The 19,760-nt window shown below is 35.5% G+C and overlaps 1 protein-coding gene across 11 annotated transcripts in view; it reads right to left on the bottom strand.

Moving 5' to 3' along the window:
- The window catches only part of ROBO2 (roundabout guidance receptor 2), a 1,318,500-nt gene that overhangs the window by 809,134 nt on the left and 489,606 nt on the right, over positions 1-19,760 (bottom strand). The window lies entirely within an intron of this gene.

Here is a 19,760-nt window from a genome sequence, read left to right as displayed (position 1 = left end):
CCCAGTGCAGAAACATCGTAAGCATTTCAATTAATTTTAACTGATTGAAAGAAGTGGATTTGAAACTTTTATGTGTACTTGGGAATGACTGTGTGTGTGTGCACTTGCAAGTGTAAAGGGAGGAAGGAGGTTAAAGAGATAAGAGGGGAAGGTACAGAAGGAGAGAGCAGGTTGGGGCAGTGACAAAAAGAGGACAAAATATGAATGTTTGAGGGACAATACTTAGGCACACTTGTGGGATACAGATAACAACATTCCATGTTCGTTCCCCTTTGATACATTCCCACCAGCATATCTGTTAAGTGGATATCTCTCTTGTAAGCATCCTTACAACTCCAATCAAGATCTAAGTGAAAATTATTGACTTCACTCTGATTCCTCATATCTTTATGTCTTCTAAATAATTTATTTCTTAAAAATTCTCAGAGAGAGCATTCTATCCCACAAACTTTTCTCTCTCTCAAAATGCTGCACTTTTGCTGAAATATCTGACACCTCTTGGTAATCATATATTACTACATACTAGTCATTTTTGGGGGGCTACATGTGTGATGCCAGCAATATTTGCCACATGTTTCAAACTAAGTAAAACCTGAAAATAAGTAAAACAATTTGACAGCCTTTACTGTCTGTAGACTATATATCCAGGCCTAAGGGATATTTGAAGCCTTCTCCTTTATTATATAAATGAAGGAACTGAAACCTTAAGAGATAAAATTACTTGTTCGAATACCATATTTGCACTTCTTGATCTTGAAACTGATTTTGGCCAAGCCTCTTGTATCCACTCTTTCCTAGCACACTGGATTTTATATGTAATTTTTCTCTCTAAAATTGAACCTTAAACTATCTCTTTGTATTTACTGTGCCTGGGCTTGTATGAGTCTAAGACAGATTAGTTTTAAAAAGGGTACTGCTTTGATCATGTTTTCCCTCCTATAAAGAATGTCCAATTTATATACTTCTGAAACATGTCCACATGCTGGAATTTTAGGTATAATCTAACCCTAACTTAATTATAAAATGCTCTCTAACGTCAGTCCTGAACAAGGACTTATTTCTCCAAAGAGGCCATCTTCCCTGTTCTTTGTCACTTACCCCTCCCTAGCTCCCAGACTCCCTACATACACCCAGTACATGCCTTCTAAGACTATTTGTACTTGCGTGTCTTGTTTTCTTGACCTTGAATGTATTTTCCGCCTTTTTCTAGTTATCTAAATTATATTACCTTTAGAGGTCATCTCAATGCCCACCTATTTCTAGAAGCCTACCTCCATTAACTCTGGTCAACAATGAAAATTCCCTTTCTCAAGGGAGCATTTATCTTGTGTCGTGATTCTATTCTCTATTGTACTTTATGATGCATTAAATGTTGTCATTCCTCAGTTGTTTTATGTGTTTAGGTGTTGTGTGTCTCCACAACCAAAGTTGTTAATTTCTTGACGGCAAAGACCGAGGCTTATATAAATTCTGTAATCTTTGCCATTAATAAGTGTGCTATAATTTCATATTGATTTTTTAAAGAGGGCAGGAAATAGTCTGGCATAATATCCAACAGTCCTGAAATTCTGTGCTTATTTAGAGACACATTAAATTGAAAATTAGTTCAGTAAGTCTTTACTTTCTTTGGATATAACATGGAAGCACTTTAATTAATTCATTGATTTGTATTAAATTTCTTCATATTCTTATGTAGAAAATTTCAGTGTGAAAGCATTAAATGAAGTCAAAGTTATTAATTTATCTTATTGGTAGTCGTTGTACTTGTCTTCTCAACATTCATTTTATCCATTTTACCCTACCCCAGGTACAGCAATCATGTCATTTGGAAGGGATGGATTTCGCCCTGTCCCCTCCATCCCATGAACTGCTTTAACTGGATTAAAGAAGTAAGCACTCTTTTCTATTCTGATAAATTCCAGTAAGGAAGCATCCTAACAATAGTTTGTCTTAGTTTTACTATTTTAGGAAAATAATATGAGAGGACATTAAAAGATAGAAAATAGATAACACAAATGTATAAATATGAAACCAGTGGCTGTACTGGTATCCTATAATGGGTTGAGTCATGAGGAAAAGCTGATCCATTTATTATTATAGATAATTTTAATGGAACTGAAAAACATGGCCTCATTTTTTTTCCTCTTTAGAAGACACATTTTAAGTAATGTTATGTCTCAAACTATAACCCTACACAAATTCACGTCTTTAGATAATCTAGTGGATTTTTCACAATAATCCATATTGTTTATGTACTAAGGCTGCTTTTGAGATTTATCAAATCAGTAAATGTGTTTTCAAAGTTCTTTAAGTAGATAATGGGACTTGCCATATTACAAAATGTGCATTTTGATTTGAAAATATTCATTTTATTACATACCTAAATAGCAGGAGAGAAAACTTACGATTTAAAAAATATCCAAAAAAAAAACTCTTATTAACCCATCAGGATTTTTTTTTTTTTTTTGAGAGGGAGTCTCACTCTGTTGCTCAGGCTGGAGTGCCCTGTTGCGATCTCGGCTCACCGCAACCTCTGCCTCCTGGGTTCAAGCAATTCTCTGCCTCAGCCTCCCAAGTAGCTGGGATTACAGGCCCCCGGCAGCACACCCAGCTAATTTTTTGTATTTTCAGCAGGGACAGGGTTTCATCTTCTTGGCCAAACTGGTCTTAAACTCCTGATCTTGTGTTCCACCTGCATCGGCCTCCCAAAGTGCTGGGATTTCAGGTGTGAGCCACTGTGCCCAGCCCGCATCCAGATATTTTTGACTTAGGATGCTTCTAGATGTACACCGTTTCTCTGGATGTCATTTTGCATATAGCATGCAATAATTGGACTAAAAATCCACTGAAGAAGACCTAGGCAAACTGTGATAAATGCTGAGAAATAGAATAAATGTAAGATAATGGTAGTAATTCTAATTTTGATGTGACAAAGTGATTTATTATTAGTAGTAATTAATGTATTACTTTTTTGAGTGACAGGGTCTCGCTGTGCACCCAGGCAGCAGTACAGTGGCATGATCATAGCTCAGTGGAGCCTAGATCTTCTGGGCTCAAACTATCCTCCCACGTTAGCCTCCTAAATCGCTGGGATTTTAGGCATATACTACCATGCCCTGCTAATTAATTTTTCTTTTCCTTTTTTTAGAAATGAGGTCTTGCTTTGCTGCCCAGGGTGGTCTCAAATCCTGGGGCTCAAGCAATTCTCCTGACTCAGCCTCCCTGAGGTGCTGGGATTTACAGGCGTGAGCCACTGTGCCCAAACCCTAGGTGACTTTTGATTACTATTTTTGAAGTATAAGTAGAATACACAGGTGGATAAATTAAATAACACAGGAAAAGTCACAGAGGAGAGAAAATTCTTCAAAGTACTTGAACTGCCTGGAGGATGTGACATTTGATAAAGTCCCAATTGTGGAAAACACTAAAAGTAACATATTTTATTATGCAAGCAGTTAAGGAGCAAATTTTTTTGTGTGTAGGGGATGATATTAGATATTTGCATTGGAAAGAACATTTTGTTGAAATTATGAAAACTGTATTGGAAAAGAAAAAGAAAAACTAGAAAAGGGAGAACCTTAGGCAAAGGAATTAGAACAATACCAGCAACAATGATATTGTTGCTTCTTAATAATCAGGAAGGCCTGTAAAGAAAGAAGAGCATGCATGAGGGGACAGTTGAGTTGTAGGTGTTCTGGAAACCACCATAAAATCTATGCTGGGATTTCAGGAGAGAGGCCAGAATAAGAGAAATGATCATCTGTTAGAGTTCCTCAATGCACATGAAAATAAGAATGATCGGAGGTGGTTTTGAAGCAGAGTTGAGACAGAAAGAAGAGAGCTGAAGATGGTGCCTTAGAAAACATAGCATCTAAGGGATGATGGAGGGAGAGGAGTCTGAGGAGAAATCTACAACGGAATTAGACAAGAAAGGAGAATGAGGAAAACATACTGGGAATATCATGCAAGGGAGGATTTTCTAGAACGAAGAAAGAGATGTTATCCAATGCTGCTGGGAGATTGACTAACGTGAAGCCTGAAGAGCTATGACTGGGCTTAGCAATTGGGCTTAGCATTTTGACGGGGCATTTTTAGGACTATGTGCAGAGAAAATCAAGTTAGATTAGGATGCCAATTAAAGGTGAGGAAGAAGAAGCTGTGAGCATAGATTACGTAAGTTTGAGGGTTGAAGAAGAAAAAGCAGGTGACGTAGGGAAGGCAGGGTTCAGGATAAGTTTTTAACTGGAAAGGAACTACTCAGATGTGGTCTTAGAGGAAGGAGAAAGGGAAGATGCTGAACTGTAAAGTGTAGTTTAAGGAAAGAATCATAAGATGAGTGTAGACCAGAAGGCGAGAAGGAGGTGGGCAAGCAGTGAGTTTTCAAAAGTAAAAGATGACTTTCAAAGGGAAAGACCTTTTTTTGTCTGAAAAAAAGAGGTACAAAAATGTCTGTCTTTTGACACAGATGGCTATGTGAGGTTGATTAGAAAGCTACTGGACTCCACAGAGATCAGACCCGATACAGGGCATAACAAATAAGAAAAATATCAAGGGACCAGGTATGCTTAGGTCTATTTTATATCAGTTACTTGAAAAAACATTTTCCCAGAGCATGGATTTTTATTGTGAAAGTGAATATTTTATGGTGCTTAAAACAGCCTAGAAAATTATTACCTAATAATGAGTCAGTGACTCTAAGACTCTAATTTATGAATGAATTTTCAAGTGTGGCTGGTAACTTTCACTAATGTATACCTTATGCTTTTGGCCCGCTGACAGATTTTACTGAGCATTCATTCTCTTTCCATACTGTACAATGAGCATTAAGTTTGTGCTAAGAGTAAGTCATAATATAATTATATAGATAAAATACATATATTTGTTTAAGGGTGGTTGTGTCTAGTTGGGAGAGTAAGGTCAATTAAATATTATTAAACCAATTAACTGATTAAAATTTAATTAATATATACTGAAATATAGATAAATAAAATAAAGTTTATAAAGGAATTATTTATTGAACACCTACCAAATGCCAGTCTTGTACCAGAGACTTTATATAATTTAATCCTCATAACTATGCAGTGACATTGAAACTGTGACTCACAGAGTTTCACAGTTTTATCCCAAGGCACAAAGCCAGGCCAAGACATGAACTCAGGTCCTTCCAGATTGCAGGCCGGGTGTTGCCTTAAATATGGTCTGTGAGCATGTCTAATGACATAATTTTACTTTATTTCCTTGTCCAGATCTGTAGCGGGGATAAAGAAAAATGGATTCTTATCTTCTGTTTACAACTCTTTATTTTAAGACCCTTAACTCACAGTTTATTATTATTTTCTTCAATAAACAAATCTGATTTCTTAATGGTCCTCAGTCTTTGAGTTCCTTTCTGCTTCGTTGGTTATGTAACTTTACAATCTTAAAGTAATCTGTGAGGTAGTAAAATCACAGCAGTTTTAACTTCAAAAGGCTGAGCATAATGACTTTTTTTTCCAAGCTCCTACACTAAGTGTGAGGCAATGAGTGTGTGGGTGAGTCAAACAGGAAAATAATCTGAAACATTATGTAATAATGCAATAATGAAATTTAGAGGAAGTTGTACACTAGCTAGAGAAAATCCTTGAATTGTGAAAATAATTTTATGATAAAAACACTGAATTGCAGGTCTGAACACCAGGAACTTACTTATGACCCTGTCATTGAACTTGAACCCTGTAATGTGGATCAACTTTCTTAGACTTTCTGTACTGCTGTTTCCCCAAATAAAGAAGAAATTTGTTAGACAATCTTTAGAATCTCAAATATTTAATAAAGCTATTGGATACAGCTCTTTTTAAGAATATCTTGAGAATAGGGATTACCTTAAACTTAATGGATTATGGACAGAAAACAAAAAATCACTTATTTCTGGCCATTACGTACTTTTGAAATAGTAAGTGTTCAGAAGTCAGATGGAAAGAGAAAAGATTATATGTATTCATTCATTCCTTTCTTGGTGTATTATAAAAATCTGAAACATCCGCCTGAACTCAGTTAACTACGTTAAGTCCCAAAGAGCTTTTGTTTTCCTAAGAGGAGTCAGACTGAAAATTACACTAAATGCCTCAGGATTTAATGCTGCTGTTCAGTTATCTTAGTTCAAATCTCTCGTGATTTACTGTCACAGAATTTCTGAACGATACCAATGCAACTCTACCTAACAAACAAAAGGGAAGCCATAACCATATATTGTCGTGTGCGACAAGTTAATGTGTAGTATTTTCTAGTGCTGCCCTCTCCAAAGGTCCCAACACACAAACATCAGCCTGAGTGTATTTAAACAAACAGTGTTTGAATTCATTCCAGCCTTTCCATTTACAGCAATTTAAGACTATTTGTATTCAGGAAACAAAATAACAAGGGACAGCTGTTTCTCCACTTTGCTCTTACTTCTGGGCTATTTGAAAACACTTTGACAAGCTAAAAATTTAAAAGAGCATCATTTTTATAATTTAGGGTATGAGTAAGTCAGGTAAAATTATGGAGACCAGCAAAAAATCAATAGTTTTCTTTTTAAACCAATTTTACTATTGTAGAATGAACATACTTTTGGAATACAGGGATGTGCTAGGTATTTAATGTGTCATATATCATTAGCTTTAAGATTCAGGAATCAGCTCATACTAAAACAGTTAGCGCGGGTGGTCCTGCATACCTCTAGCCTTATGTAGCATGCTCATGTCATTACAAGGCCATCCATCCCAAGCTCACCATTACCTGATGACCCCTCAGCCGGTATACATGGGCATTACCTGAGCACTCGCCATTATCATTTCATAGTATAAAAGTGTTATGATGTAATAATAAATAAGCCATCCACTTATTACTGGAGGGTAATTTTGGGATGATGTGACTACTACAACCATATCTGCAGCAGTGGACAGCACTGCACCTACGACGGTAAATTGTCCTTACTGTTATTCAACCAAACAGCAAAAGGATGATGCATGAGGCCCTAGTGTGTGCCTTAGATTATTCCATCTACAAGGCAATTGCAATGCCATGCTTGAAGAATTCAATTTTTCCAATGCTGGCAACCTTGGAAAAATTTCAAAGATGATCATGCACTATTGGAAATCTACCTTCAGAACACTGCATATAAAAATTAGTTCAGAATCAAACTCTAAATTACTTATTCAAAATGTGACACTATTACAGCCACTTAAAACACACACAGACACACACACACACACACACACACACACACACAAACTCACTGATTGAATGTGCCTAAAAGAACGCTTTCGATTTGAAAAAAAAAAAAAAAAAAAAAAAAACCTCATCAACAGATTTTTCCTGCTTCCTAGGACGTGTGAGTTGCTTCTTTTTCTCAGATACCACATATGAATATTAACAAAAGAACAGTTTGCACAAGAGAAACGCTTTTTTTGTAAACTCAACAGAACGAATGTTAACAGTTTTAGGAATATGTTGCATTAAGGGAGGGAGATGTCCATATGCGTGTGAGTATTTTTAGGTAAGTAAATTACCTTCCAAAGGAGCCAGATGGCTCCACGAACACATCTGCAGTGTGGTTTTCGTTTTCCCACCATTCACACTCATAATGACAGGGTCATCGAGGAGATGGTCACAGGCAATCCTATGAAAGAGACACTGCCTTGTGTGAAAACAGGGAAAAAATGCATCTTAATATATTTTTGCTAAGATGATGAAAGGGTGGACTCCCATTTCTGGAGTCTGTTTAACCAATTGACACAATTTTTCTTCATAGTTGTTACTTTACATAAGGATGAGGAATTTACTGAGGGCTATTAAAACACTGGGGATAATAGGAGGGGAAGTTCGCAGATTGAATATTATCCATGAATTAAAAGCAACATTATTTTTTGGAGTTTTTGTTTGTTTATATTGGGAAAAAAAAAACCATGATTCTTTTTCATCTCATTCAGTTTTAAAATGAGGAGCCTAATTGTGACCAAAAAAAAACAACACATTATAGGAATATTTCACAGCATGTCCAGTGTGGCAGTCATCCATTTTTTGCCTTTCAGCTTCAAATCCACTCGTTTGTCCTGTTTAATGATACTGAAGCTGGGCCTGTAAACACATCTCCTTTGCTAGCTGGCAGATTGTTATGTTTTGTTGGTAGAGGGTATTGTGGAGGAGTATAGGAGGAAGAGATTCTCTTCCAGGTTCTGGTGTGATTTATAATTCTTATTCCTGGGGCATGACTGCCATTGGCGAGGGGACACCGAGTGTTACTCACATTACGGCAAGCTTTACCAGCACTCCTTGAGAACTTGAGAAGCTTCCTAGTAAGTTTCATGAGCTCCTAAGCTGGAAATTTCCCAATAAGCTTCACTGGGAAACCAGCAGATGGCTTCATGCTTGGTAGCACTGGTCTGCATCACCTCAGCAAACTATACCATCCGGAGGCCACAGCTCCACCTTCTTCAACAAAGTCCGAATCTCAGTGTTGGTGGACAGGATAGGAGGCAGGGAGTGGGAGTTTTTCCAAGTTGGTTTCTTCCTTGAGCACTCTGTCTCATCCTTGGAAGTAGCAACTGCTCTCTATAGCTGCTATTTCTAAATTCTTTGGAATTTCCCTTGCCCCTTAGTGTGTAATATCTAGTTGGTAGTTAATAATTATATTAAACTTTCTACATTCAAAGGACTGGTGTGGCTTCTGTCTCCTGACTGGATAAGCTCAATTAAAATATTCAAGAAAGGAGGGGTGATGAGACATTTAAATGAAAGGAAGATATGGGGTAGTTGAGAGGAATAAAATTTAGAAAAATATGAAAGAACATGAAACAGGAAAACGTGCAAGAAAAGAAACTAGTGAGGCAGCAGCTATTAAGTCTTCACTAAAAGCTGCCTCTTTACTCTTTCATAGTAACAGAATTAACTGAGGCTGGGTACTGGAGCTCACACCTGTCCTCTCAGCCCTCTGGGAGCCTAAGGGGGGCAGATCACTTGAGCTCAGGAGTTCAAGATAGTAACAGAACTGTAGCTAGGCCCACGACAGTCTGACTGGTCTATGGCTGCCTGCCGCCCCTGAACTTATGTATGGCCACAAGAACAAGCTCTTACCAATGACGTAGAAATAGAAGTGACATGTGCCATATCCTTCTCTGGAACTTGAGAGGTGATGTGTGTTTCCACTATATTCCCTTTCTCCTTCACACTGGAATCCAGATATGGGGTGTCCCAGATTTGACCATGCATAGGACAACATTGCCCGAAGGATGATGGCACAATAACCTGAAAAATGTGGCCTCTGAAGGACTGTTAGGAAATGAGTTGCCATCCAAACCTGGAATACTCACCTCAGACCTGTTTGATGAGCAAACTTTCATAGTTTTAAGGCACTGTCATCTTGGGTCCCTTTATTATAACAGCTCAGTTTTACCCTAAAACAACTGCTGATCAGGGAAAGTCTCTACTATTCTTTTTTCTTATGCCTCCATCCACGTAGATGTTGTTATGCACTTAGAACTTTTCATACATGTTAAAATATTATTCTGCTATTTCCCCTTCTACTCCACTTGTGTCATAGCCAAATATCTGTCCAATTAAGTAAATTTATTTTTAATCTTTCAAACATGGTCTTTGGCTTTGCTCTTCTCTGTAATGTTCTTATTCTTTCTATTACTTCCGTTTTTTAATACTTCCTATCCTTTGAGAGCAAGTTCATCTCACTCATAAGTCTTTTGTTGACTGGCCTGATTTGAAGCAATCTCTACCTTTTTTTGTCTTTAACTATGAGTGCAGTTATTTTCTGAACAAAACACAAAGCAAATGCCAATTTTCAAGTGAAATCCCTCCTGTCTTAACCACTTAGATATGTATTTGTTTCATAATTTTATCCTTTTGTATTTAATTTGAATATTATCAAAGAAATTATAATTTCTTTGAAAATTAGGCAACCTTGTAACTTTCATGGATTCTAACCAGGTTCCCTAAAGAAACCAAAAAATATATTTTAATAGCTTCCTGTTTTGAAATCTTCTCTATGGAAAGGAAACATCTGTCCTTGGAAAAATGGTTGACTGATTCATTGTGTGGGTCAATAAATTTAAAAACTGAGGCTTGATATTGTTGTCATACCAGAAAACAAGGAATCCATCAAATATTACTAGAGAGATGTCAAAAGAAACCAACCAGAAGAGGCTGCCACTAAGCAAAGATGAGAAAATTTAAGCATCATTATGTATAATAATTTTCAGTGGATGAATGTATACATATAATACATTTATTTTTCAACTCAGTTTACAGATAAGGAATGGTAAGACAGGCACAGAGAAAACTGGTAACTTGCCCAAGCCTTTGTCGTTTGTAATTTTCCTTATAACCACCATTTCCCATATTTTATAGGATCAGTGCAGCGTGATAAGAAGAAAAATACCTTTTGTTTTGCCTGTATCTGTTTTAAGAAATGATACCATTGCACTTTGGAAGAAAAATACAGGAAAGAAAATAATTATATAGAAACAAAGAAGTAAGGAGGAATTAAAGTAAAAACAACAGGAGATCTTAATCTTCTTTAAGGATCCATGAAAATTTGTAGAGGTTCCTTCTTTTCCCCAGATTGCTCACAGTTATGTCTTTCTTTTTAAATACATATTCTACCACATCTTGTACCTGGCATAACACATGGTTCTGTTTTCCTAGTATATTATTTATAAAGTGTCATCAGTGACAATGATTACTCATCATGAGAATTATTTTCAGTAAGTTGGGAATAATAGGTATGAAGAATAAGTGAATTTAAACATGTACATTATTTAAAAATAGAACATTGTTTAGAAATAAATTCTCAACTAGTGTTACATAATATTAGTAAGATTATTGTTAATTTCTATTTTGCCTTCTACAAGGCAATAGCATATGAACTAAAAATAAAACTCATAAGATATTTCATTGTTTTATTAATAAAATTAAAGTTAATTCTTATTGCAGGTCTATATTTACAAAACATTTTGGTTAACCTTAATTAGTAATGAACCATGACATTCAAGAAAAATTTACTCAATATACCCTGTGTGCCAGGAACTAGGAATTTATCATTGAACTAGGTAGGCATTGCCCTGACTTCATGAATCTTACAGTCTAATGGGAAAGACAGACATTAAATAGTGATAAGTATTATTTTACAAAAGAACAGTCAGTGGGCTTCCAACTAATCTTGAGATTTTAATTCTAATTTATTGGTAAATAATACTCTGATACTAGTCATAAAGGCTTTAAATATGTCTAGGAAGTTTTTGGGGGATATTTATCACATAAATATCACCAAATATTTATTTGTAAGTACATTAGATGTTTAATTAGGAAACATAAAACTAGAGTTTCCTTATTTAAGATTTAAACAGACATTGGTCTCTTTATTACTACTTTTTGCAATGGCGTACTGGAGGGGACAGGGCTGTCAAAGAGGTTGACTCTAGTGTTTTACCACTGACATTGTTAAAAAGTGATGGTTAAAAAGCAGTGAGAGTTAAAAAGCAGACCAATGTATAGTCAGTGTTTTACTGTTTTTATTGATGGCACCCATAGCAGAACATGCCTATGCCCCCCCCCCAGAGATGCCACTAATTTTTTTGTGATAATTTTTGAATCATGCAAGAAATACTACTCAGAAAAGAATACCTCATTTTAATTTTGGTATTTTGTTATTTATTATTATGCTTATGCGGCATTTGCTGTATACCAGGCATGGTTCTAAGTACTTCACACATGTTAACTTAAAAGTCCCTCATAACAACCTTTTAAAGAAAGTAGAAATATAAAAACAAATTCAAGATTTTAGTTAAAAATGCCAACTATTCAGTTAAAAAGAGCCAATGCTATTTCTCTCTGAACAAATTTATAGGTAAGATTTTGAAAATTGTTTTATTACAGAATTGGGTTTTACTTTGTAGCCTGAAATAATAGCAACTATCAGAGAGGGAATTAATTTGACCTCTTTGAAATGCTAATTGAATTCTTATCTGCAAACCCAATATTTGCATTGTTGCTCTATGTAAAGGAAATATAAAATCCATAGGCTTGATGAAATGATAAAAAGATTGTGTTTAACTAAATCATTAAAATGAAACAGTCACTTTTATTCTAGGCATATATATTCTGCCCCACATGCAAGAACAAAGCAAAGTAACACTAGCACATAGAAACCATATTATGTTTAATTGTATGGCAGTGTTTATTATTTGGATTGTTTGGACAACACACAGAAGATTATTTCCTGAATGTTAAAAATTATGATAGAATATGTTAATACAATTACACCTTCAAATAAACAATTGAATGCTTTCAGTTTGATTTCTGTGAGCTCAACTTAAAATTTTTGCTAGCTGCCAAGTGTTGATTTTTTAAAGTCAGACATAAATTTCTCTTCATATATTTTCATCAACATATTCTGTTAATAACTTTTATAAGTCGAAAATTCTCTGTGTATTGTCAAAAACAACCTAATAAAAAAACACTGTTAAATAGTTGGAATGGAATGGTTATGGCACAATTTTCAACAATACTATTAGTGATAATGATTCATAATGAAGCAGATAAAGAATCATCTTATATTACTACATATTCTAAACAATAGCTGCATATTTCCAGACTCTCATACTTCAATCCACTTCAAAAAACCGTGCTTGAAAGTACATCAGTGGAGAGAATTTTATCTATTACCCACTGGAATTTCCTGACAGAAAGTCATTCAAGCCAAGCCATTACTATCATTTTGTGTAATTTATTTGGCCATGGCTAAAATTTTCCATTTTTTTTCTGTTTAAAGGAAAACTGAAATACAACAACGTTATCATTCCTCTTTATTGGCCCTACCAGGATGGCTATAAATTAAATGTAATCTCAACAAAGTAAGACTATGTGTTATATTAAAATTACCTAATGCAACTTATAGGAGAACAAAAGTGGTTGTCAGCACTGTATATGTAGCAGACTCCTATCTATATTAAAAAAAACACACACATTTTCCACATTTATTCCAGTAGAAAAGCTATTTCCTGTTGAAACTAATGTCATGCCAGGGAGAATTTTATAAGTAGTATCCTCTTTCATGGTCAGAAACATGCATATTCATCTGTGTGGCAAGGAGAGAAAGGATGGGGGACTGAGAATGCCAGAGGTGGTGATTTAGACGGAATATAATTGTACTTGAAATTCTGATGCTTCAAATCACTGTGATCAAAATGTGTACATGAAACAAATCGATCAACAGGCCTTTTTGAATAACTGACATGTTAGCAGGGCAATATTGAACCAGGATTGAGCTCAAGTCAGGCTGTCACTCATGATTTACCTGGTGGAGCATTTTGTTTGAGTCAAAGTGAATTATGTCTTTGATTAGAACACACAGAAAAATAGAGTCATCAGACAGACAGAATAAAGATTGACTTGTTTAAAAACTTCTATTGAAATCAAACCCGCCTTTATCCTCCTTCTCCCAACATAGACTCACACAACACAGGTCCCAGTTGAAGCTGCAGCACAACAGAGCATTTGATCTTGTTCTGAATGCTATAGACTATCGCCTTCCCCAAAGCACACTGAGTTACATCCTTTTACAGTTTTTGTAAAAGCGACGTTTCTTCATAAAACCAATGGTCAGTTAATTAACATACATTAATATTTTCTCTAATACAGAGGTTGATCGACTAGCCTAGAGGTTTAAAATTAATCACAACAATCCCAACATACAAGGCTCTCTCCAACAACTTGCTTGCCATGTTTCTTGCTTTCTAATTGACCCAGCGATCACCACCATGCTCTCTATTCCTTCCTTAAGTTACACTTTTGGGAGATGTTTTAGTGTCTTCAGATGAGGAAGGAAGTGTCCAGAGCCTCTGATTCGCCTTTAGAGGACAGAGCTTTGAGTCCTGATACCTCTTAGAGTCAAACAGCCTAATTTTGAGATAATGTCCAGTAGCCTAACAGATGGTTTAGTTTAACAAAGGATCAGAGAGACAGTATTTGTCAGAAAGTATCTAAGGAGACAACAGATTTGTTCATGGCATAATCTACCTAACCGCCACTCCCCACTTCCCTTTGCTAACTCTTCTTATTGTTCCTGTCTCAAGTTAAATATCATTTGGATAGGGATGTCCTTTTTGGCCCATGATTATGTTAGGCATCTTGTTATGTGCTTTTAGCACTCTCTGCTTCTCCTTTGTTTAGTTCATTCTTCTTGTTTACCTATTGGGCTATATTTATCTAGTTTTGCCCGAAATCTTCATTCAGTGCCCTTCCCATTACAGGCAGTCAAAAATATGTGTTAAAAGAAGAATGAATACCTGAAATCAGTGAAAGCCATTATACATTATCCTGGGTTCTGAGGGAGAAAAATCTAAAATAGTCAGTTTGAGGATGAACAGTCAATTCATATGGAACCAAAAAAGAGCCCACATAGCCAAATCAAGACTCAGGAAAAAGAACACTTACGGAGGACTCACATTATTTGACTTCAAACAATACTATAAGGCTGTAGTTACCAAAATAGCATGGTAGTGATATAAAAACAGGCACACAGTCTAATGGAACAGAATAGAGAAACCAGAAATAAACCCAAAAACTTACAGTCAACTGATCTTTGACAAAGCAAGGAAAAACATACAGTGGGGAAAGGACATCCTACTCAACACATGGTGTTGGGATAATTGGCAAGCAATATGTAGAACAATAAAACTAGATTCTTGGAATTTAAATATAAGATCTGAAGCCATAAAATTTTAGAACATAACATCAGAAATACCCTTTTAGATACTGGCTTAGGCCAGAACTTTATGATCAAGAACTCAAAAGCAAATGCAACAAAAACAAAGATAAATAAATGGGACTTAATTAAACTAAAAAGTGTCTGTAAAGCAGTAAAAACAATCAGCAGAGTAAAAAGGCAGCCCACAGAATCAGAGAAAATCTTACAGTCTATATGTCCAACAAAGGACTAATATCCAGAATGTACAAAAAACACAAATCAGCAAGAATAAAACAAACAATCCCATCAAAAAGTGGGATAAGGACAGGAATAGACAATTCTCAAAATGAGATATACACATGGCCAACAAAGATATGAAAAAATGCTCACTGTCACTAATGGTCAGGGAAATCAAATCAAAACCACAGTGCGATACCACCTTACTCCTGTGAGAATGGCCATAACAAATAATAATAATAATAATAGATGTTGGCATGGATGTGCTAAAAAGGGAACACTTTTACGCTACTGGTAGAAATGTAAACTAGTACAACCACTCTGGAAAACATTGTGGATATTCCTTAAAGAACTAAAAATAGAACTACCACTTGATCCAACAATCCCACTACTGGTACCTACCCAGAGGAAAAGAAGTCATGCTACAAAATGATATTTGTGCACACATGTTTATAGCAGCACAATTTGCAATTGCAAAACTACAGAGTCGTCCCAAGTGCCCAACAATTAATAAGTGGATACAGAATTTGTGGTATATGTATACCATGAAATACTACTCAGCCAAAAAAAGGAATGAAATAATGGCATTTACAGCAACCTGGGTGGAATTAGAGAACATTTTTCTAAGTGAAGTAACTCAGGAATGGAAAACCGAATATCATACACTCTCACTCATCAGTGAGAGCTAAGCTGTGAGGATGCAAAGGCATAAGAATGATACAATGGGCTTTGGAGACTCAGGTGGAAAGGGTGGAAGGGGATTGAGGGATAAAAAACTACATATTGGGTACAGTGTACACTGCTCAGGTGATAGGTGAAACAAAATCTCAGAAATTACCACCAAAGAACTTGTTCATGTAACCAAACATCACCTGTTCTCCAAATACCAGTTGAAATAAAAAAATTAAAAACGAGTCAATATTGGACCATGCTTCATCATCACTCTTTACCAGTTGCCTTCTTTTGGTTTGCAGTCATAGCTCTGTCTGTTTTAGCATGAAAAATACAATTATTCCAATGCTGCCCTGAGAAACACAAAAAATACTTAACTTTATAGTACACACTCTACAACACCACAAATAATACTTGCCAGCCTCATAAATGGATCATATAGCATCCCATTCTTTGTTTATGTGTTCAGAGACTCCAAGTGTCAGCAGTAGCTCTGAATTATTATTTTATCATTCTGTAAGCTCTGGAATACATGTGTAGGATGTGCAGGTTTGTTACATAAGTATACATGTGCCATGGTGGTTTGCTGCACCCATCAACCCTACATTAGGTATTTCTCCTAATGCCATCCCTCTTCTTGCCCCCAAAGCCCCAACAGGCCCCAATGTGTGATGTTCCCCCTTTCTGCGCCCATATGTTCTCATTGTTCAACTCCCACTTATGAGTAAGAATACACGGTGTTGTTTTTCTGTTCCTGTGTTAGTTTGCTGAGAATGATGGTTTCCAGCTTCATCTATGTCCCTGAAAAAGACATAAACTCATTCTTTTTTATGGCTGCATAGTATTCCATGGTGTATACGTGCCACATTTTCTTAATCCAGTCTAACATTGATGGGCGTTTGGGTTGGTTCCAAGTCTTTGCTCTTGTGAATAGTGCCGCAATAAACATACATGTGCATGTGTTCTTACAGTAGAATGATTTATGATTCTTCAGGCATATACCCAGTAATGGGATTGCTGGACCAAATGGTGTTTTTAGTTCTAGGTCCTTGAGGAATTGCCACACTGTCTTCCACAATGGTTGTGGAAGAATGTGCAAGTTTGTTACATAAGTATACATGTGTCATGGTGGTTGTGAAGACAGTGCTCCTAATTATTTTTAATAGGCTAATGGTTGACATTAGAACAAGCCATACATACTTGAGCATGACAAACATCACATCAAAAGTGTTATTAATATCATAACTATCTCATATGTTAGAATGACCTTGCATTTAAAAACAATAGCAAAGCAATTATGGTCACTGCTACATTCTGAATCACACACTTTGGCTCTTGGGATGATTATACTTATTCATGGAGCATTTCCTGCTGATAATTCTGTACTCTTCCTATTGAATTTTGCATGGCACTAACAATTTGTCATGTAAATTCACTTTGAACATTAACTAGAATTGGGAAGAATGTGTTTTTATAAACATATTACTTCATATTGCATTCTTCTTTCAAGTGCCACTGATAATAAAATTTCCAATCGACATGTGACCTTCCAACCTTAATGTCTTGTCACTACATTAGAGACATTGTTTTCAATGACTCAGCACTTGCTCAGCAAATCTTTTTCCTTTTCTCTTCTCATTCCCTGTTTGAGTAGCAAAGAGAATAACACATATCACACAATTTAAAGTCTTCTCTGCTGTTATCCACAGGCAGTCAGTCAGAAAGTTTTATAAGAAAAAATCTTTTTCAACAGAGAAAAATATACATGAATATTTTGTAAGGCACTTTGTGGAGCTGGAAATAAATGAGAAAAGCTACAAGCTGTCGAATTCACTCCCCTAATGTGTCTTTGCTATCATATAAGCAGAATTTAATTCAAAACTGAACACTGCTTTGGAAATTTACTTTCCTCTAGAAGAGTGCAGCCTTGAGGAGAAAGTAATTACTAAATATGAGTGAGGAAAGGGAACAATGGACCGAAGCCTAAACAGATAATTATAGCTGTTACCAGAGGGTTTCAGAGGCAGGAAGAGGAAGAAAATGGTATGTGCATGTTTGACATATTACTATTACACTCTCATTAGCTGCTTTCTAAGCTCTGAAATGTTTGACATGTAATTTAACTACCCAGAAGATAGGGCATTTTCTCTAACCCTTAAAGAGTGATTCTGTTTAAAACAGAAAAAAAGAAAAAAAAAAAAGAAGATAAAAAGGAAGAACATGGTACTATGTGACTAATTTTAGAAACTTATACAAAATAATTGAAAACACTCCTAATTTGGGACTCTCATGAATCACCTACAATATTTTTAATTGAAGTTGTTTCTTGGAGTTGGTTTTTATTAACACTTTTTTTTTTTTCAATTTTTCTGGACAGTGTTTCTTGCTATTGACTGGGAGGTTTTCAAACATTTACACATTTGTGCACATTTATGTTTCAAATAGGTGAACTTATTGTACTCAAAGACTCTGTACCGTAACTTACCTAAATTCCACAGAGATGTGATGATGATTTTCAAAGTATCTGCCTTCCTACTAGAGAAACGTTAATATTATCTTATTCTTTGTTGACTGTTAGCACATTTTATATAAAGAATTCCTGTTAGATCCTTTACAAAAATTTAGATACTGAATCTCTTTAGCATAAAAATTCTTCTCATTTGTTGTCAGGCAATAGAATCGGTAGCTTGCCTAATCTGTTAAACGGGTAGAATTTAACATGTAGCCTTTTTTAAATTTTCTGCTCACAACTTCTATGTTCAGAGCCACTAGACTAACAATTCATGTTTCAACATGATAACTGAAAAGAAAGCCTAACTATAAGCTCCTTGGATGCATAAATTGCTTGTTTTCTTATCTGAATCCTCAGCACTAGTAGAGTCTCTGCAAATGACTTCCCATCCCACCCACCACACCCTCCCACCCCCAAACACATATTCTGGCCTGGCTGAGAAAATAGTGAATTCCTTTTTACAAGGTACTTATATTTTTTTCCAGAAATTTTTCTTGTATGTTACTTCTACTTATTGTTCTTTTGGGCAAAATGTAAAATAAATGTATTGTGAAGACAGTTACCAGATGAATTGTATAAAGTTTCTTCTTTATATTTCTTGTATGACATGGCTTACAGACCTATCTCTCAGTAGGGATTTTATTCTAAAACATATCAAGGCATGCTGAGTGTAAGTTTTGCATGATAAATATTTAATTAATCAATGACAAAAGAAACTGATCCTTTTAGGTATTGTATGGTTCCAACTAATTTAACTAAAAGAATTTTGCACAAACCACGTTAGCTGCTTTCTATTAGCCATAAGTGTTCATTTTAACTTATCACAGAAATTGATGTTTTCAACAAATGGGATACATTGACATGCACTATGTTTGCTTTTCACAGTGACAGCTGCTAAGGTGTATTTTTTTTTTTTTTTTTTGGAAAGTAGGGACAAAAAAGATGTGGAGAAGAGAAGAGGGATAGTTGTAACTCCTAGTTTCAGTTAAACCTTATCCACTTACCTTTGCCATCTCTGGACACAAAATTAGAATTCATAAATTACTCCATCACCGTATCCATCTAGCCTTTGCAATGCCCACAGTTGAAACAGACAGTATATTTTTATTTAAATGCATTTGCACTCTCATCAGCATTGCTTGAGAATGCTCATTATCTCACATACTAACCAGACAGATACTTTGTTTTTAATTTGCCCATCTAGCTTTGAAAACTATAATGTCATTTATATGTTCAGGTTATGAGAAGACTGAATATTATATTTGTTTCCTAGGCATATGTATTTGTTTTTGGAATGGCTTTCTTATACTTTGATCAAGTTTCTATTATGTGATCATTTAAAAGTTACTTATTGAAAAGATTCCTATATTATTATATTAAAGCTTTATATGATATTAATAATCTCAGTTTCTCACTTATCTTTTAAATGTGTTTATGTTGCATTGCACTGTTTGATCATAGTACAAATAGCTTTCTCATCAAGAATTTAAAGAGTTTTTCCTTTTCACCTTTATCTCCAATAGAGAGAATGCCAAAAATAGGGAGACTGCAAAAATGCATATATGTATGTATCAGGGTAAATTTTTCTGTGAGTTGCCAGATAGAACGCAATAAAGATCGATG

Source organism: Sapajus apella, unplaced genomic scaffold (assembly GCF_009761245.1).
Source record: "Sapajus apella isolate SASKATOON/1434 unplaced genomic scaffold, GSC_monkey_1.0 scaffold8, whole genome shotgun sequence".
Taxonomy (NCBI): Eukaryota; Metazoa; Chordata; class Mammalia; order Primates; family Cebidae; genus Sapajus; species Sapajus apella.
This window is presented reverse-complemented; position numbering and strand designations above follow the sequence as displayed.